The sequence below is a fragment of the Lactuca saligna genome, chromosome 7 (assembly GCF_052625555.1).
Source record: "Lactuca saligna cultivar CGN05327 chromosome 7, ASM5262555v1, whole genome shotgun sequence".
NCBI classification, from domain to species: Eukaryota; Viridiplantae; Streptophyta; class Magnoliopsida; order Asterales; family Asteraceae; genus Lactuca; species Lactuca saligna.
The window spans coordinates 145,054,926-145,077,830 of record NC_136423.1 but is presented as its reverse complement, the minus strand read 5'-3'; the positions used below and the strand labels follow the sequence as shown (position 1 = coordinate 145,077,830).

The window sequence follows — 22,905 nt, the reverse complement described above, 5'->3', positions numbered from 1 at the left end:
AAGAAGAAGAAAAGGAAGAACATCTAGTTTATCATTCTTGCATTCAAGCCTCACCATCATCCACTTTGGCACCTTCTAGACCTGTTGTGAGTTCCAAGTTCCTTGCTTTATGAGTCCTTAAGCTTAGATCTAGGTTTTTGTGCTTATTTCTCTATATTCAAGTTTATGTAGTGACTGGAATCCATAAGTTTGCCAATTTTATGGATCTCCTGGGTCCCTTGAGTGTTCTAGTTGCTAGATCTATAGTTTGGTGGAGTTTTATGACTCTTACATGAGATTTGATGTCATATTTCCCAATTTATGCCCTAGTTGGTGTTGGGACATGTATTGGACATGTATGTCCAAGAAGCCATGATTTTTATGATATTTTGGAGTGAACAAGACTATATGGAAGGCTTTGTTGCTTGTCTTAAAGGATCCAGAGTTTCATTAAGAACTTCTGATCTGGGCGTCTTCACAACGTGAGGGGTTGGGGTGTCATGACATGAGGATGCCGATCATCGACTAATTTGGACTTTTTCATATCACGACGTGACCCTTGGACTTTTTCAAAACACAACATGAGGGGTTGGGTTCGTTTTGACTTTCACCATAACGAGGATTTGACTAAGTTTGACCTAGGGGTATTTTGGGTATTTTGAGCTGTTTTTTTAGAGTGGTCATTATTTGATGAATATATTTCATTGATCTGCATTCGGAGATGTGTTCTATTCATCGAAATCACCAAGGCCGGCCCATTGGATTGATATCCTGACTTACCACATGTTGCTATGTGGTAGTTAACTGTTAGATCTATATCCTAGTTTCTAGGGTGTTGCTATGCGGTAGTGATCTTTAGATCTGCCTGTTTTTCTGTTGGCTGATTATATGTTTATTTGTAGTGTATATGTCGACATATTTTGAGTTGTGGTTGAGGCTTTACTTCTTTGTGCATGAGCCATTAGATGAGGGGAATTCCAACCCGACGGTTGATTGGCCCGATGGTATTCTACCCAAGGATGACTAGACCTGTTATATATTAGCATTTCAACCAGGGGTATTCCATCCCGAGAATGACTAGGCCTGGGGTATTCTAACCCAATGGTTGATTGGACTCGACATGCTGTTGTATATGTTATCTTTTTGTGATTTGATACTTTGGGGGAACTCACTAAGCTTTAGCTCACGGTTTTAGTTTATGGTTTTAGGTACTTTTGAAGATCGTCCAAAGGCGAAGACATGACTGTACAAATCCTTCTGTTTTATGACATTGTGATTTTTAGGATACTTTGATATTCTATAAACAATTGTAAAACATTAATTTTGTAAACATTTTTATAACTATGGGTTGTTTTTGAAAGTTTTAAATTGTTATCATGTTTGAGATGTTACAAGGCAGCTTCGTGAATGTTTTGTCTTACCATTGGCACGACATGCCCAATGGGTGGCCCCGATATGATGATCGGTTGATGTTGACTTTGACCGTTGACTTTAACCATGGTGCACGTTCGGTCAATCTAGAGGTTTTAGGTTGTCGACTGAGTGGGTACTTCTTTATTGCTGATTAATTATTACACAATATCAGTCTGTATCAGTCTGAACTGTATGAGAGCGGTTGTGTTTTGCTGCTATCTTCGAGGTGAGTCTTCTCATTATATTATAGGACACTACGTGTCAATTGTGCATGTTACCTTTGTGACTCTTGGTGATATGCTTGTATGTTGTATGCGTGGAACCGATTTGGGCTCAGAGTTATTACGGACTCGTGGTTGATACGTACCCGATGGGGTCGATCTGTACTTGTAGTCAATATGGACTCGGGTTTGATACGGACACGGGGTTGTTATGGATCTGCATACAACTACGTGTTGTTATATATATATATATATATATATATATATATATATATATATATATATATATATATATATATATATATATATATATGTGTGTGTGTGTGTGTGTGTGTGTGTTGTGTTTGGTGTTTTGGTGAACTCACAAAGTTTTGTGTTTACAGTTGTAGATTAAAATGTTTTTCAGGTGCTATTGGATTATGAAGGCATGACTGTACACACGCTTCAACTGTTTTATGATTCAAGATTCTGCATTGTCTTCTTATAACTCTGATTTTGGTTTATAAAAAAGTGATTTTACTTGAATATAACTTTAATAAAAATGGGTGTTTATTCTATTTTAAAAATGAAAATTTTACCGTGATTTTTGGGAGGTTACAAACGGATTTACTTTCCCTAATTTGAACAAGGAAAAAGATTTTGTTCGAAATCAACTTATGGTGAGCAATGGTGATGATATTGATTGAGTAGAAATTGGAGATGACCATCATACATTTGAAGATTACACATCTGAGAAAGATGAAGAATGATACTATGCAGTAGTTATGATCTGAAAATCCAAGGTAGTAGAATAAAGAAAAAAAAAAGCATTCTTAAGATGAAAGGGATCCATAGCCCTTGCAAGTATACGAAAAATAAGAAGAAAGGAAAACCATGTCGACACGATTTGATGTCCGGGAACATTAAGGAATGTTCAATTGTTGTACGACATGATGGAAAAGGGAGATCTGCTTTTGAAACTAAAATTATAAGGTTAAATTCCAGGATGAAATCAACACAATTCACTGAAGCTGCAGCATGTTCTCCAATGACACATCATCATCTTCACTCGAAGTGAAATACACAGTCCAAATTGGAACTAACATTGGATTCAACCTAGAGGAACATAGGAATCTTGTAGAAGAGGTGGTATCCAGAGAAGGAGAACTAATCAATCAACATTAAAATGTCTTTATGTCAATATCAATGGGTTAGGGAAAAAACTACAAACGATAGTGGATCAAAGTGATGGTGCTAAAAAATCATGCGAATGTTTTGTGTGTACATGAATCTAGAACTGGTAACTTGAAATAAATATTTGTTCATTCATGTTGGAGGAATAGGGGATGTAATTACACCACCTCTGATGGTGTTGGCAAGTTTGGTGGTCTGGGCACTATTTGGGACCCAAATTGTTTCGAGTTGGAGGATGTCAAGATAGATAGGAACTATATTGTTGTTATGGGAACATGGAAAACGAGCAAACAAAAATATGGTTTCATGAATATATACGCTCCACAAGATCTCTATCACAAATCGGAGTTGTGGAACAATACTCGTGAATTGATTTCTTCCGATTCTGAAAAAGCATAGCTAGTGAGCGGGGACTTCAACGAAGTCAAAAATTCTGATGAAAAGAAAGGTTATACCTTTAACGCTAGAAGGTCACTTCTTTTAAAAAAAATTCATTGATTTCACTGGACTGATCGACCTCAACATTTGTGGGGAGAGATACATATAAATGAGTCCGGATGTTTCAAATTTTAGCAAGTTAGACAAATTTATCTTGTTTGTTAATTTCTTGAGTCTTTGGCCAAACTCGAATTTCATTACCATGGCTAAGCTTTATTCGGATCACTGTCCTTCGCTTTTTAACACAAACAACCATGAATATGGACTTATTCCATTTAGATTCTTTAACTCATGGCTTTGTGAGAGTGATCTTGAATCATTGGTGAGAAACGAATGGTTGAAACCTTTGGATGGCGAGGACAATCTTTGTGAAATTGAAATTTTGTATAGGAAATTAAGGCGTATTAAAGTTGCGATCAAGATCTGGAAAAACAAAAAAAAAAAATTAGAAAAACGAGCCAAGAATGAAGGCCTGAAAACCAAGATTGTTGAAATAGATAATTTGGGTGAATTAAAACAGATGGATGACCATATGCTTGCTGACAGAGAGAACTACTTAATTAAATTACAATAATATGATGTTACCCACATTCTCAATCTCAAACACAAATCATGGCATCGATGGATATTAGAGAAATCTAGATTCAAATTTTTTTCATTGGATCCTTAACTCCAACTTAAGGAACTCCATAATAAATGGCATTAATGTCAATGGTTCATGATATACGGGCATCCATGTCATTTTTAGCTAATTCTAGAGCAGCCGATTTCGTGTCTCTAACTCACATTGGGCTTGAATCAATTTCTTATTTTGGGTCCAAAACAGTTAAATAGAGAAGTATAATTTTCTCCGTACCCTAATAAAACTGAAGAGTCTTCCTAATCATCCACATTAATGTTTTTAATGCTTCTTTATTTGCCTTTTAATTGCATTCCAACTTTTGGTGTTCTCTAAACTTTTCATTTTTCTAGAGTTATGTTTCTTTTAGTTTTACATGCATATATAAGGAGCTCTGACTTTTAGAAGGAAAGCATCTTTTGAATAATAAAAAAAACCGCAATAGCTTGTGCGGCTGATTTTGAGTGTTCATTCATGAAAGGCGTTGATTCTTGATTGTCGTTAGTATAGTGTTGTTGCTTTATCACTAATTAACATCAACCTTCACCAAAGTGGTTAATCTTGATGGTTTTTAAGTAGTTTATCCTTGATCTAATTAGATTGCTTGTCCTATCATTTTTTATCCAATCCTTACCCACTTACACATCAATGGTTATCAGAGCAAACCTACGTTATCCGTGGTTTTGTTCTTATCAATTTATTGGCTTCTCTCCTCCCAAACATCATGACTGTAACATCCCAATGTTAAGGTACTTCGGAATTCATCCCTATAATTTTATTATATGAGATTTTGGACCCTAAGTCCAATAGAATATGCTTTGAACCCCGAGTGGCATTCTCTTAAATTCAGAAAGAGAAGTATGCCATGCGTACAAGTGTGTATGCAGAGCGTAATAGGGTACGCCCTAGTATGCTAGGCATACACTTATGTATGCGCAGCATACTAGCTAAAGAAGGAAACCCTAATTTTTAGGGATTGGGTGGTATTTAAGCATCCTTATGGCCTCATTTCTCTTCACCTTAACAACCTCCACCTTCTCTTTCGTGATTAAAAGAAGGAAGAAGGTTAAGCTCAACTTGGAGGAGTGAAGCATCTTGGATCTGGAAGTTTTGCACCATTCTTCGTCATTTCAAGGTATAAAGTTCATACCTTGATGACTTGTTTGCTAGATCTCATTTTTATTTTTATGTTACTTTTTGGTCCTAAAAGTCTCATCTTCTGAATGATTTGTTCTTGTCAATTTAAGTTGTCCTTTCAAACCCTAGGAGGGGTCCTAAGCCATAAAAACCAGGTCCCATTTGTTAGAATTGCTTCATGCATCTTGTAGAAGGTCTTAATGGATTATGACCTTGACTTAAGCACTTTGGACTTGTAAAGTCATAAAGTTGGAAACTTTATGACTCCAGCATGTATTTGGACCTTAGATCTGAAATATGGACTTAAGTGCTTAATGCATTAAGCTCTTAATGGATTTTGAAGGTTGTGAGGGTACCTACGTACCCTGTCAACCACCTCGATGGTGGTCAGCTACGAGGCTTCATGTACGCTATTCGTAAGTCTAGAGTACGCCCTGCATACTTGCAATGGGTCAGCCTTGTTGTGTTGACTCAGCTGGGTTGACTCAGTTAACTTAGTGGGTTTGACCAATTGACTTTGACTTTAACCAAGTTTGACGTTGAGAGTATTTTGGGATTTTGATGGAATTAGTCATTGGGTGAGAGTAAGCGTGATTAGAGAGCTAGAATTCGGAGTCGGGAGCTTATCGGCTTCGGTTTAGTTTGCGAGGGGAGTTTTCCTCACTATACTTATGGGTCGAAGGCACCAAGGCTAGCACATTGGATTGATATCCTGTTATGCATGTATAATTTTGTTAGTAGAGGGATGCCTTAGGGACTATATGTAATCATGTAGGATAGACTGAGGATACTTGATCTAGGTTTCATTCCTTTTCCTTGTTTGGATGTGGCTTGAGATTAGGATTGTCTGTTCAGGTGTCCATCTCACCTCTGGGTTCATATAGTTATGCATTCCTTAGATTGTTGGTATGTTGTTATGCTTTAGTGATATATAGATCTGTTTAACTGGTTGAATGGGTCCAAGGGTATTCCATCCTGAGGATGATTGGACCCATAGTGTATTGGCATTCCATCCCGATGATTGAGGGGCATGGGGTATTCCAACCTGATTGTTGATTGGACCCATAGTATGTTGTTATTGTATTTGTTCATCTTTTTATGTGTTGGTACTTTAGGGATCTCATTAAGCTTTGGGCTTACAGTTTTGGGTTATGTTTCAGGTACTTCACGCGAGAAGTCAAAGGCGTGACCGTACACACCCTTGTGTTTTGATTTTATGATTTTTGGAAACTTTGATATGGAACATGCTCGAAAACTATGTTGTTAACAATTTATGGTTTTGGTTTGGTTTGAAAAGTTTAAATTTTTCATGATTTTTATAGGTGTTACAATGGCACTACCTCATGGTATTAGTGTAAAAGAAGCTACGAATATGAAACACGATAGACTGCTTGAAGAACTCCAAAGGACTACCAAAATTATAACTTAACAGCTTGCAATATCGTTGGATGAAAACCAAAGAAAAGTCAATCAGAAGCATCAAGATGATTATGCAAGTGGTGACTCAGTCGGCCATGATGATTCTATTTCAGATGAATATGGTCAAACTTCCAATTATAGAAGAAGTTTTAGAGGTGATCTTAGGGATTTCAATGTAGATGCTTCGGTATTCCATGGAGGATCAAACCGAAATGATACGGTTGAATGATATCGAGAACCTTTTCGATGTCAAGCGGTATTTTGATGAAAAAAACCTTCAAAGTTGTTGTTTTGAAACTTAAGAAGTATACCTTGTTTTAGTGGGAGAACTTAAAAGTTAAATGAGAACAAAGTGGAAAGTCTAAGATCTGGTCTTGGGGAAAGCTCTAGAAACTACTAAGGAGAGATTCCTTCCAAATTATTACAAGCACGATCTCTACGTGAAGATGACCAACTTTAAACAAGGTAATCTTGGTATTGATGATTACACTATTGAATTTGAACAACTTGTGTTATGAAGTGGAATTCATGAGAAACCAGAACAAACTATGGCTCGTTATGTTGGAGGACTAAACCATGATATTGTTGAAAAACATGAATTGAAACCTTTCTGGTGAGGAGGTTTGTAAGTTAGCTTCTAGGATTGAGAATCGTGCCAAGAATAAGAAGATAGAAAGGGAAGCCCCCAAGTCATTTCCAAGGTATAATCGTTCTTTCTAGAATCCTTTCTACAAAGAAAACCTTTCAGAAGGTGAAATATCAATGCAAGAAAACGGTAAAGGTTTCGTTGATGCACCAAAGAAAAAGTGCTTCAAATGTTAGGGTTTAGGACACTTTCAAGTTGAATGTCCTAATCGATGAGTCATAACATTGAAAGAGGTTGAAGAGGTTAAAATTATCGAAGAGGGAGAATACGAGATGCCAATCTATGATGAGGAATGTTACATTGAAGAGAGAGCTAAACCTAATCAATGGGAGATTGTTGTGATACATAGAGCTCTCCATGCAAAAGAGGTGGATCCTAATGATGAACAAAAAGAGAAAATATTCCATTCAAGGTGCATGGTCAAGGAGAAGGTATGCAACCTTATTATTGATAGTTGTAGTTGTACTAATGTTGCATCCATAGTTCTTATCAATGAACTAAACATTCAAACTGCATCTCACCTTAATCCATACAAGCTTCAATGGTTAAATCAGGGAACTGACGTGAAGGAAACCAAACAGGTCGTACTCTCATATTCTATTGGTAAGTCATATCAAGATTATATTCTTTGTGATATTATACCTATCGATGCATGCCATATTTTTCTTGGGGGCCTTGGAAATATGATATACATTTTTGGCATGACCTAGTCTTTTTTCATGAAAAAGAAAAGGTAATCCTCAAACCGCTACCATCTACCTTGCTGCAAAAGAAAGAACTGGGACTGGTAACTCCAGTGGAGAAGAATTTAGTTATCAATGAAGCACTAATGGAGAGATATATTTACAAATGTAAATATGTTTATGTTTTGTTTCTAGTTGAAAAATATTTGATGATGTTCCTTTCTATGTTTTTGTCTGTCAACATCTGGAAGAGTTCAAAGATGTATTTCCTTCTAATTTACCTCAAGAATTACCCACACTAACAGGTATTGAGAATTATATCGACCTAATCCGAGGAGCACTACTTCCTAACAAAATGTCTTAACGATGTGACCCTAAAAAGACTTGAGAACTACAACGTTAAGTCCAAGAACTTATTGAACATGGATACATGCATGAAAGTATGAGTCCTTGTCATATCCCCATTTTGTTGGTTCCAAAAAAAGATAGGTCCGTGATAATGTGTGTTGATAGTAGATCCATCAATAACATCACATTCAAATATCTTAATCCTATTAAAAGATTAGATGATATGCTAAATGAACTTCATGGCGCCAATTGTTCTCTAAAATTGATCTTCAAAGTGGATATCACCATATCAGAATGCATGAAGGAGATGAATGGAAAACCATATTAAAACAAAATATGGTTATATGAATTTTTGGTAATTCCATTTGGAATTTCAATGCTCCTAATACTTTTATGTTGTTGATGAATGAGGTTCTTTGACCTTTTCTTTGTGAATTTGTTGTTGCATACTTTGTTGATATACCTTTTTACATCAAAGGTGTTGAGATCACAATCATCATCTGAAAAGAGTATTTGAAGTGTTGAGAAGTCATAAACTGTATGGGTAGTTTGAGAAGTGTGATTTGTTTTCTTTTAAGGTGATATCTCTGGGTTATTTTGTATCGAAAGATAAAACGTTGGTGGATGAATCAAATGTGGCAACAATTAAATCATGGCTAGTACCCATGAATCCAAAAGAGGTAAGGAGTTTTCATGGACTTGCTTCATTTTACAGATGGTTTGTCAAGAATTTCAGCACTATTATTGCACCCCTTTAACTGTTTTGAACCCAAAATAAGAATTTGATTCAAGCTAAAGGTGAGTTGGAGACATGAAACAAGTTGCTCTAGATTTTGATGAAAATGGCAAGGATACCTACGCATCAACCTCCTTTGGTTGGGAAGGATTTTTCCTAAAATTTTCCAATGGACAATCTTCAAGATATGAAGAAAGATCCCCCAACATTGAAAGTTGTCGATATATTTGTGTCCCTCAGTTCCTCCAGTTTGTTAGATTTATCTCCAATCCTTTTTTGCACCTTAAATGGTCCATCTCGTATTGTCATTAACTTATTCTTCCTCATTGAAGGAAATCTTTCCTTCCATAAATGCAACCATATGAGATCTCCAGGTTCAAAAAGAGACTTATTGGAATGTGCTCTTGCCTTTTTTTTTTTGTACAGTTCATTCAGATGCTTAATCTTTTTGTTGACTTGTTCATGAATTTTCTACATTTCTTTGGTTCAATTGGTTGCATCAAAGTGAACTTCACTACCCTTAGGTAGTTCTATTAGACCATTAGGGGTGAGAGGATTCACTCCATAGTTCACTTTTAATGGTGTGCATCCACTGGCATATGTTAGACATTGATTATATGCAAACTCAACAAAAGAAAGTTTATGGTTGATATAGAGGTATCCACATCATTTTTCAGCTAATTCTAGAGCAACCCATTTCATGTCTCCAACTCACCTTGGGCTTGAATCAAATTCTTATTTTGGGTTCAAAATAGTTAAAAGGAGAAGTGTAATTTTCTTATAGCCCAATAAAATTGAAGATTCTTCCTAATCATCCATATTAATGTTTTTAATGCTTCTTTATGTGTCTTTTAATTGTAATCCAACTTCTTGTCTTTTTATAGACTTCTCATTTTCCTAGAGTTATGTTTCTTTTAGTTTTCGAGCCCTATATAAGGAGCTCTAAGTTGTAGCAGGAAAGCATCTTTTGAATAATAAAAAACAATAATGTCTTATAAGTCTGATTTTTAGTGTTCATTCACAAAAGGAGTTTAGTCTTGATTGTTGTTAGTGTGGTGTTATTGTTCTATCAAAAATTAACATAAACATTTTCTAATTTCATTAATCTTGGTGGTGTTTACATACTAATCCTTGATTTAATCAGGTTACTTGTCCTATCCATTTTCTTTTATCCAATTCTCACCCACCTACGCATCAATTCGTGGGTGGACTGTCCCAATTGAGTAAAAAATGAGATTTACCTATTGTTTAAAAATAAATTCAAAGAACTAACTGAAAACATGCCTTCCTTCTCAAGTGAAAAGCATTGAAAAATATCGGAGGACGACAATAATTTCCTAATTGATAAGTTTGATATTAAGGAGATCGAACCGACAGTGTGAGCTTGTGGCAATGAAAAAGCCCTACGACCCGATGGTTTCACCTTTGCACTAGGCACGATTAGTTGTGATAGTTGTAATGCGCTGAATTTCGTTCAAGATCACTCCTATATTAATATTGATTCCAATGCATCTTTCAACATATTGCTTCTGAAAGTGAAAGACCCGATCAATCTTGTTGACTCCAGACCGGTCAACCTTATTGGTTGCGTCTATAAAATTATTTCCAAGTTGCTTGTGGAACGATTGAAAAAAAACTATTGGGCTCGTAATAAGAAAGGAGCAATCTGCATGTTTACAGGGGAGAAACATCGTTGATACCCCACTTGTAGTGAACAAACGTATTTCATGGGCGAAGAAAAGAAAGAAAAAAAATTATTATCTTCAAAGTAGATTTCAATAAGGCCTTTGATGGCCTATGTTTGTCTTTCTTAATGAATACAATGTGGTTGACGGGTTTTTGCGAAAATTGGACTTCTTGGATCAATGCTTGCATATTTTCAGCTAAAGTATATCCTAGTTAATGGTAATGCTACAAAGAGTTTCATCTTGGGAGAGGTGTTCATCGAGGAGACACTCTCTCATCCTTCCTTTTCATTATTGACACAGAAGACCCTAGGGCTACAATAGTGGAAGCTATTGACAAAAATATTTACAAAGGTATGGATCTTCCTAATAATGGCCCAAAACTTTCTATATTCCAGTATGCGGATGATGTTACATTTATTGAGCATTGGTCTAAAGAGAACGTAATAAATCTCATGAGAGTGCATAGATGACTCTCTTTTGCTTCTGGTCTCAAAGTCAACCTTACCAAGAGCAAGGTGTTTGGTGTTGGAGTGGGTGACGAGGAAATTGCAAGTATGGAATGTTATTTGAATTATAGTCAAGGATCCTTCCTGTGCAGTTATCTTGGCATCCTAATGGGAGCTAGGATGACCGAGACGAGTAATTAGACACCTCTTATTGAAAATTTTCAAAGTAGACTGTTTGTCGTATAGTGGGAAACTTAGGTGTTACAAAGTTGTCCTTGGTAGCCTCGGGATTTATTTATTCTCTCTTTATGAATCTCCTAAGACCATTACCAAGAGACTCGACAGTATACATAACTCCTTTTAGGGTGGTGGTGTGGGGAACAATAAAGTCACATGGATAGCTTGAAAAAAAAGACCATAAACAACAAGAAAAATGGAGGCCTAGGCATTGGAAGTCTTCGTTATTTGAACCTTGCTTTACTTGATAAATGGTGGTGGAGGATTAAAAATGAGAATGAGACTCTATGGAAGGATTTTGTACAATCGCTTCATGGTACAGATGATGGTATTGGCCCTAGTAGATCGATCTATTATCGGGAAAACACTTTGGGTACAATTACTTACATTCATGTAGAGCTCAACAAGTATAATATCGATCTAAACTTCCTTTTCACTTGTTATGATATTATACTTGGATGGAATGCAAATGATGAGGGGTGTTATAGTGTCTCTTCCTTACGAAAGACAATTAGTGATAAGTTTTTACTTAGTAGCCCACAACAAACTTTTTGGAATAGTATATCCCAAGGAAAAGCAAATATTCTTATGTAGAGAACAAGACAATAAAAACTTGCCATCCAGATAAATCTTCAAAAATTTGGACTAAACATCAATTCAGTCCTCTGACCTCTTTGCATACTAGCCCTAAAACGGAAGACCATTTGTTTATTGGATGTTCTATGACCAAAGAAAGAGAAGAGAGGTTTGTTTATAGACCGGGACAAATTAATGATATTGTAATACTAAGTCTGAATAATGCAATGCTCTTTAATCCTTAGCTTTTCACTAGTTTTTATACACAATTTTGATGTTAAAAAAAGGTGTGTTAAAGATAGATATGAATGTGAACTAGAAATTATATCAAATGGATATTAGTAATGTTTTTCTTTATGGTTCCATTGAAGAAGAAATGTATATGTCTCTTCGTCAAAGGTATTTTACAAAAATGATAATAAAGTATGCCGGCTTATTAAAGTCACTTTATGGACATAGACAATCACCAAGAAAATAAAATGAAAAATTAACTAAATCCCTTGAAGAATGAGGTTTCCAGCAAAGTAGATTTTTTTTTCTCTTTATATTTTAAAATGTGAAAGCGTGTTTTTAATATTACTTATATATGTAGAAGAGATAACTTTAACTGAAAATAGTATTTTCGAAATAAAAAACGTAAAGTTATATTTGAAAGCAGAATTTCTAATAAAAGATTTGGGTATCTTAAAATAGTTTTTAGTCATAGAAATTCTTGATACATTAAATGGTTTATGATTTGTCAATGAAATATTAATTGGAGTTATTGTTTAAATACGGTCTCTTGTCCTTAAAACCTATTAATTCAGCCATTGATTTAAATGTTGTACTTAGTAGCGAAGGTGAGGAAAAAATGATTATGTTTTGGTAAATATAACTAAACGTCAAAAACTAATGGGAAAACTTTTATATTTGACTAATACATGATCCAAACATTTTTTTCAGACTCTTAGCTAGTTTATGTAATGTCCTTGAAAGTCCTAATCTATAACATGAATTAGGGTTTTGCGTTATCTAAAATTATGTCCATGAAATAGTGTTTTGAATTCTTAAAGTGACTGTCTTTACTTGTGAGCATTGACATATGTTGACCGGGGCATATGTGTTACTTCTAGATGGTCTGTAACTGGATATTGTTTTTCTTTTTTTTCTTAAAATTCATTGATTTCGTGGAAAAATACTTGAGAATCAGTCTATTATTTCAAGGTCTTCTATAGATGCGAAGTAATGTGCACTTGTAATTACAAGTTTACAACTTGTGAAAATGGGTTTTAATTTTTTTTGAAAGATTTAGGTTTGCAATATAAACTACCTCTTAATATGTTTTGTAATAATGCATTAGCTATTTTAATTTTTGGAAATCATATTTTATATGAGAGAACTAAACATATAATTTGGGTTAAAGTTTTAAAAAGGGTAATTAAAATTGTTAAAGTTGAGTCTCTTCATCAAACTGATGATATTCCTACAAAGTGTTATGATATTTTTTTTAGAGATAATGATTTAAAAAAATAATATATTTTTTGATTTTTACATATTTAGTCACTGATTTTTTTTCGTCGATATTTACCACTTCAACTTATTAAATTATACGCATTCAGTCCTTATGACTGGTTACTTCAGGTTAAGTGAGAAAATGACTTAATAAGGTAATATATATATATATATATATATATATATATATATATATATATATATATATATATATATATATATATATATATTCTTCATTTTGTACACATTTAGCTTTAATATTTTTGTACACATTTAATCCTTAATATTTTTTTGTTTAAAAAGAAGGCCTTTTTGTTTTTGTACTCAGTAGTTATGAATGATTTCTTTAGATTTTTCTCACGACATCTTACGTGGGACAATCGTTAATGAAGTGTGTGCAACTGTTGATGTTTATGTGTAACGTCTCATTTTCACAACCAAAAAATTTTATTTTTAAATAAGGAAAAACTCCCTAACTATAATCCATTATTAAGAAAAAACGTTTATTCCAAAATTTATCGAAAATCAGAATAATATAAGAAACGCGGAATCCTTAATATTGTTGATGAGTCTGTACAGTCATGCCTTTGCATTCTCATGATCAATGATAGAGTCTGAAAACATAAACAACTAGGTAAGCATAAGGTTTAGTAAGTTTCCCACAAAATACCCGATACAACAAACGTATTATCATACATAACGAACCCACACTCATCAGATTGGAATACCTTGGCTCAATCAGTCATCCGACTGCAATGCCAACACACAACAGGTCCAATCAGTCATCGGACTAGAATACCCACAGGTTATCGGAATATCGCCTTAACGCAACTGCTCTTCTCGAGCCTCCATGCCTGCAGCTTACAACCGATCCACACCAGGTATCTTCGCCTACAACATATAGAAGGGCCACATCAATCTATCTCACCACCATATGGTTATCCTACTTAATATGTGAGAAAAACCTAAAGAAATCATTTATAAGTGTTGACTGAGTACAAAACCAAAAATTACTTATTTTGCAACAAAAAAAATATTAAGGATTAAATGTGTACAAAATATTAAAGACTAAATGTGTACAAAGTGAGAAATATATTACCCTATTAAGTCCTTTTTACCGGCTAACCTGAAGTAGCCGGTCATAAGGACTAAATATGTACAGTTTAACAAGTTGTAGGGGTAAATGTGGACGAAAAAAAAACAGTCATTAAATGTGTACAAATCAGAAAATATATTGCCCTTTTAAATCATTATCCCATTTTTTTTTTATCTAAGTTTGAGGAGAAATGTTGAAAATGATACTTTTATTCAAACTAAACTAGTAAAAGACTTAAATAATTGATATACACTACTAGAAAAAAAATATTAACGGTGACACAAATTGTCGTTATTGCTCACCAAAGTCGCAGCTATTACCATTATCATAGACAAATTGTCGTTATTGCGGCACATCTACTGCTCCGTCGTTATTTCTAAAAATAACACCACTAGTGCTCAAAATTGCTGCTAATGTATATGTCGTCGGTATTGCACAAAGTCTTCTTGGCACTGCTAATCCTCATGTCGCCACTAATAGTGTCCCCACTATTTTTTCTAGATCATCCCTTTTCGGGTGTCGAAAAACTGACACATAATAATGTTAAATGAAAAAAAAAAAAAAAACTTAAACCTAAAGTGCAGAAAAACAATTACATACCAACAACCATTAAGTACAAAAAGTGTTAAAATACCATCCATGCACCAAAATATATAACAAAAGAATAATAAATTTACGTTATACTATAATGTCCAACAAAAAATAAAACTAATCTGACATGTCATAGTCTTCATTCCCCTTCTTCCCTTTAGTATCAACCGGTGCAGTGTTTGCTGCAAGCCATGCACTTCAAGAATATCGATCTTTAGCGGCGACACTATTACCGGCGATATGGACTTTTAGCGGTGACAAATGCTATAATCACCGCTAAAAGTCCATAGTGTCGTCGCTAAAGGCTTATCAATTGAATCCACGTTTTCCACATCTATTAGATCTCAGCCATTCAACCAAGTATCTAATCCAACGGTTGGGGTCCCTTATCCGCACAAACCTAATATCGGTGACATTTGTGTCGTCGCTAAAAGTCTAAAAAGTCACCGCTAATAGTTACCTAAAAAATGACGCGGTACATTCCCTCCAGATTGTCGCCGCTATTGACTTGTGTTGTCCGTAAAGCCCTAGTTGTTACCACTAAAAGCGTCCCCGCTAAAGGGTCTTGCAGATTTAAAAAAAAAAAAAAACAAAACAAAACGCACGAAAATTGCTCATTTCTTCCCATTTTCATTCTGTTTGATGCTGCTATACGCTGCTCCTCTTCCAATTTCCCCCGATTTTGTGTTCAATTAGTTGATTCCAACAACATATCTCCCCACATTGTGTGAGATTAGGGATCAAGGGTGGTTAGGTCTTATTAGGACCGATTTCTAGCTCCATTTATAGAAGAAAAAGAAAGGTAAGTTGAATTTCTTGTATCTCTTTATATTTGTATGTTAATTTCAATTTCTAGCTGCATTTGATGATTAAATTGCAAGAAATTATTCAATTTTGGTGTTTTTGGTGGTGTTGTCTTTGGGTTTATAGGAGAGGGTATTTTCCGGTGAAGACCAATTTTTCCGATTACATATCCATTGAAATCTACCACTAGAAGTTCTATTATTTCAATTTTTGTTAATTTTGTATTTATATGTGAAAATTATATGAAAATTTCCATATATGAGTATATTTGATATTTGTGTGAATATATGCCAATGAATGTGTGTTTGATGTATATGTGGTATATGAGTATTTTGTACAAGTATATATATATATATATATATATATATATATATATATATATATATATATATATATATATATATATATATGATGTTATTATCTATATATATGTGAAATTATATGTGTTTGTTATAAGTAGGAGGTTATTGTGTGTGTATGTGAATGTATGTATTTTTGTTGTAAATATTGTATATGAATGTGAAATTTGTGTATTTGATATAAATATGATGTTATTATCTATATGTGAAATTATGTGTATTTAGTTTAAGTAGGATGTTATTTTGGTGTATATGTGGTATATGTTTGTGAAAGTATGTGAATTTCATGCTCTTTTGTGTTATGTAAAAATATGTGGTTTTTGTATAAATAAGATGCTATAATTGAAAAAAAATATATTGTTATAATTGAAAAAAAAAATATACAAAATTTTTTTAGAAAATTGTTTAAAAACTTATATACAAATACTAGAAAGTTTCTAGTTTCTTTCCAAGCTAACCCTAAATTAACCAATAAGTTCTATAATTAACTTACAATCTTCAAATTAACTTATAATGTTATATTTCTATAGTTTTATATTTATATTTTCATGTCTTTTTTATTTTATAAATTTTTTATTTGCAACATATATATTTATAAAATGTTATATATATATATATATATATATATATATATATATATATATATATATATATACATATATATATATATATATATATATATATATATATATATATATATATATATATATATATATATAATCTCGACGGTAAAAAAACAACACAACAATATAGTATAATCATTTATAGTACAATGGTATAACTGAAAAATAAAAATAAAAATGTTATAAATAAAAAGAATATAAAAATGTACAATAGTAAGAAATGCTTTTTTATGGATATATTGATTTTTAATTTTTCTTTATTTAATATTTTAATCAATAAAAACTAATTGCTAAACATATTAAAAGAAACAAACAATTTTTTTTTTCAATAATTATGGGTATATTTGTACATCTAGTATAAATAAAACAAACATGTGGAAAAAATTGATTTGTTGGATCTTTACCCTTATATTTAATACTTAAAACTTTTCCCTGTATAATTTACAAGTAATTGTAATTAAAATTAATTAAAAAACCGTATAAATAAAAAAATTAATTTAATTTTTTTATTTTTTTTATTCTTTTAATTCTAAAAAATGTGGATTGAAAAAAAAAACAATGCTAATTCTGTATCTAAACTCTAAACCCAAAATTATGTTTCAGCAACATCGTGTCTATTGATAAAAGTTGGACTACTAATCCATATCGAAACCATCTCGATTTCCAAGCAGGACTCAAAGCTTTTATCGAGAAGTCCAAGTCACACCTTGATAGTAATGGTAAAATTAGATGTGCGTGTGAAAAATGTGATAACCATTACTTCAAGTACCCGACTGCAGTTAAACGCCATATATTTATAAATGGTTTCAGTAAGTCGTACAAAATATGTATCTATCATGGTGAATCTTTTATTTTCCCAGTCGTCTTGCTAAGTAACGAAATGGCCGATTTAATCGACGATGTGATGTGGGAGTCGACAGAAAATGATACCAACCTTGATGAAGGAACCTCGAATACAAGGGATACTGATATGGATGATGATTTTGCACAGTTTTTGGAAGAAGTAAAAACTAAATTGTATCCTGGTTGCATCTTTTCTTCCCTTGAGTTTCTAGCAAAGTTAATGCATATCAAAGTGAACAACAAATGGACTGATAGTTCATTTGATCAATTCCTTGAGTTGTTGCAATTAGCATTTCCCAAAGGAAACAAGGTTCCCCTTTCACATTATTTAGCCAAAAAGAAACTTACGTCTATTGGTCAAGACTATGAGTCGAGACATGTGTGAAAAAACGATTGTTGTCTCTTTTGGAAAGAACACGATTCATTGCAAGTTTCTCCCATTTGTAAAGAGAGCCGATGGATCGATAAAAACACCAAGGGTAAGAAAGTACCTCATAAGGTGTTACGGTACTATCCTGTGTCCCTAGACTATGACGTTTATATTGTTTGAGGGACACTGCCAAAAATATGATTTGGCATAGTATCGGACGTTCAGAAGATGGTGTGATGCTTTATCTTGTTGATGGTGAACATTGGCAAGATTTTGATAAAAAATATCGTGACTTCGCGAGTGAACCCTGTAACATACGCCTAGGTCTTTCAGCTGACGGTTTCAATCCATTTGGAAACATGTGTAATCCACATAGCACATGGCCGGTCATACTCACCACATACAATCTACCAACCTGGCCTTGTATTAAAGAGTCATCATTCATGTTGACTTTGTTGATTCCTGGCCCGAAAGCTCCTAGTAAGGATATAGATGTTTTCCTTAGGCCGTTGGTGGAAGAGCTTAAGCATTTGTGGAACTCGGGCGTACGTATTAAAGATGTGGCGACAAACACATTCTTTACAATGAGAGCTATGTTGTTGTGGACAATAAACGACTAGCCAGCTTGTAGTAGTCTATCAGGTTGGAGTGCGCAAGGGTATAAAGCATGTGGTACTTGCAATGCAGGCACTCCTTCGTACCGTGCAACAAAAAAAAGTCGTATATATTGGTCATCGTCGTTTCCTAGATGCTAATGACCCGTTAAGAAAGAGGTTGGACTTTAATGGGATGGAAGAGATAATACCCGCTCCGAGACACTTTACTAATGACGAGATACACGAGCAACTAGGTTGTTTACTAACTCGTAAACCGGGTAAACATCCTGAGCATGGAGACAAGGAGCCAAAGTGGCAAGATTACGAGTTGAACTGGTTGAAACGAAGCATTTTCTTCGAACTCGAGTATTGGGCTTCTCTACAATTGAAACACAACATAGATCTCATGCATGTCTAGAAAAATATGGACGAGAGTTTGTTAGGTACACAACTGAAGTTCCTCTACCAACTGGTAGAGTCAATGATGTTTCTGATTGCGAGACTGATTACGATGAGACCGATTTTGATTATGATACCGAAGAAGACACTGAAGGATATGAGGAGATTCTTATTAGAATTGTTCTTATGTAATACATGTTTGTAATACGAACTTTATTTGAATTTCTAGTTTAAATAGAAATGTTTATTCCTATGTAAATGTTTATTTCTATGTAATGTGTGTTTGTAATAAAAATTGTATTTGTATATCTTATAATTTCAAGCAGATTTATTAAAAGGTTATCGAGAACGTAAAGCTAATGCAAAATAATATTTTATGTTAGTCGGTGGGTATAAAGATATCCCGGGAGTATTAACCAACCCTCCAGGCTCCAGAGGGTGTGGAAGTTGATAATTAGAAGAAAACAGTTGAGTATTTCTAAACAGACGAATAAATAATTACTTCAACATCCCTAGGTAAAGTCCATTGCCAACCATAAGGAATGGAAGAAAGTAGAAAAGAGGAGGTTGTCGAGTGGGAAAGAAAAAGGGAGAAGAAGGGAGGAAGAATAAGAGAACTCGGCATGCATACCACCACCAAGTTTAGCCACCGAACTCGGCATGTTGAGCTATCAACATCCCTAGGTGAAGTCCATTGCCAACCATAAGGAATGGAAGAAAGTAGAAAAGAGGAGGTTGTCGAGTGGGAAAGAAAAAGGGACAAGAAGGGAGGAAGAATAAGAGAACCCGACATGCATACCACCATCGAGTTTGGCCACCGAACTCGGCTTCTTGAGTTGGGGACCCGGTGTTCATCCGGTGTAGGTTGAGTACATGTCGGCAATTATCGAACTCCACCGAGTGGCGAGACCACTCTGCCCAACCTAAGCAAGCAAGTAACCCATGTTTTCAAGAAGAATAGTCAAAGAAACCCAAGTGAAAATTGTCTTCCTTCCTGTTACTCTAGATTTCCTACACTTGTCGTTTTAATTAATTTATTTTTATATATTTTTATAATCTTATTGATTTGATTCAATAACTTATATATTTATTAGTCGACGTGCTTGATAAAGTTTCACATGAATGAGTAAACTCTAAATCAAAGAAAAATAAAACTTTGCTGTTACAAAAAAAAGGAAATAAAACTTTAACCACGTTACTAATTACGTTTCAACATGTAGATCGAAGAGAATTAGTAGAGTATTTAATTTTATTTTTAAACAAATAATTAAAGAGAACATCCGAATGAAGTTTAAGGAGTTTTCTTTTGTTACGTTGCAAGTTGCCACATAAACACGCTATCAGAAAAAATAATATCTCATTATTTAGATATTTTGGTAAATAAATAATTGATAATTACAAAATAGAACTTTCAGTCTTTAATATTCGACAACCCTAGAGCCTAGGCTAAAGTTATTATTTATCATTTATGGGGTGCACATAAATAGAAAGACTTTATTCCATATATACTAGGACACGTTTTGGATCTTTCCACTAATGGTAAACCTACTTTTAGCCACCCAATCTCCGACTTCTCATTTTCACACCCTCGCAACACAAATCCAATTAAATAGGACTCTTCACATTATCTTTCTCTTTTTATATAGAAAAGATACTCTCTCGTTGTTCCTTCTTCGTCATCAGCAAAACATACACAATCTTTCTATATATAAAAGATACTCCCTCGTCTGTTTCAGCTTCCTTCAATCTATCTATTCAACTTAAACAAAATGACGAAAGAAATGGCTGGAAAAACCTTCTTTTCCAAGAAAAACAAAGTCCGAAATAAACTCGCCATTCTCCTTCACAACTCAGAACCAAACGTTTTCATCACCACCCACCAGCAATCAGAAAACTCCGAAATCAATTTTAATCACCGCAGTAGCAACGCCTCGTTACCTAGCCCAGTCTTGTCTTCATGTTCATCACCAGTCTCCTTCATGTCTCCAATCAACCATATGCCATCACCCTACTCCGAATCTCCTTGGACACTTCCACATGGAACCAATGGCGAAGATGGTATCATATACAACACTGGCTTGATCGGGTCTTTGATACGTGAAGAGGGTCATATATATTCGTTAGCATCGTCTGGGGATTTGTTGTACACAGGTTCGGATTCTAATAACATTAGAGTATGGAAGAATCTGATGGAGTTTTCGGGTTTCAAATCGAGTAGTGGATTAGTGAAAGCAATCGTCGTTTTGGGTAATCGGGTTTTTACAGGCCACCAGGATGGGAAAATTCGGGTTTGGAAGTATTCACATAAGAAGAAAAAAGCTTACAACCGGATCGGTAATTTACCCAGGACAAGAGATTACATCAAGAGCTCCATGAACCCTAATAATTACATTGAAGTAAGACAACATCGTAACGTTCCATGGATCAAGCATTATGATGTCGTTGCTTGCATGTGTTTTGATGAAGAAAATGGGTTATTGTATTCTGGATCGTGGGATAGAACAATGAAAGTTTGGAGGATTTCGGATTTGAAATGTTTAGAATCTGTAAACGCTCATGACGATGCCATTAATTCCGTAGTTGTTGGGTTTGACGGTTTGGCTTTTAATGGATCCGCCGACGGGACGGTGAAGGTGTGGCGGAGGGAGTTCGTCGGGAAGACCAAAAAACATCTTTTGGCTTACACTCTTTTGGATCAAGACAGCGCTGTTACGTCTGTGGTGGTGAATTCCTCTCAGGCCACCGTGTACGCGGGATCCTCCGATGGACTGGTGAACTTTTGGGAACGCAAGAAGCAATCGTTGTCACATGGCGGAGTTCTGAGGGGTCACAAGCTTGCAGTGCTTTGTCTTGCGACTGCCGGAAGCTTGTTGTTGAGTGGGTCGGCGGACAACAGCATCTGTGTGTGGCGGAGTGAAGGTAGCGGCGTTCACACTTGTTTGTCGGTCTTGAATAGTCACACTGGTCCGGTGAAATGTCTCGCAGTTCAAGATCGGAATGAGGATTATGATGATGATGATGATCGGAAAGATGAAGAATGGATAGTTTACAGTGGCAGTTTGGATAACTCGTTGAAGCTTTGGCGGGTTTCGGAACTGCTAGCCTGAAACATGTAGAGATCCATGATGGCACGTTAACTGCAAGAAATTTTGAGTTTTTGTCGATTGAAATGACGAACATCACAATTTGGCATCTGGGGAACTGGTTATTAAAAGATCAACTTCTGTGTTTTTGGATCTTTTTTTCTCTCTCTATGCTCTCATTTCAAAACAATCTACTAACTAAAAGTCTCCTACTGTTATTTAGAATTTCGAAAGTAATATTTTATGAATTAAAAAGTACACTCGCCAAAATTCAAATTTTCATTTCAACAACAAAATTTTGAGAATAAAAAAATAGCTTCCACTGTCGGTTTTAGACACAGAATTATGAATAAACTTTTGAGATTATTACTGGTTTTGATTGCCCTGCTTTTTTTCTGAACCGGCAAATAGAGGATCAGGAATGTCTGGCGGGCTATTAAGAGAGGCACCACTCACCACTAAAGGGAACGAAGAATGGAACCCTCGCCAATGCAGGGAAAATCCCCCAAATATGCTCAGCTAAAAATAAAACTCTTGACCTCACTCAATGAGGCTTATAAACCAGGATACATCACAACCAACTAAGCTGGTGATCACTTGCAATTGCCCTACTTATATTAGTGCTTGAGTGCATCATGAGGCCGACATGAGTCTTTGTGGTTTGTGGTCCTTTTAAAGTGATTTATTGTTAAATATAATCATGGATTTTTCAATGAATATGTGGATTCATCAAACAAAATATCTTATATACTTCTATATTTTTATTATATTTTGTGTGCTACTAGAGTTCGTTCTTATATTTCATTTAAGGCGATAAACTACAAGGTTTTTTTTTTTTTTTTTTTTTTTTTTTTTTTTTTAAACAGCTAGATTTTAATAAAACTGAACAAC

At 34.6% G+C, this 22,905-nt stretch overlaps 1 pseudogene; it reads left to right on the top strand.

Moving 5' to 3' along the window:
• Nucleotides 1-20,510: 20,510 nt before the first annotated feature.
• Nucleotides 20,511-22,125, top strand: LOC145005048 (protein JINGUBANG pseudogene; annotated as a pseudogene).
• Nucleotides 22,126-22,905: the final 780 nt, after the last annotated feature.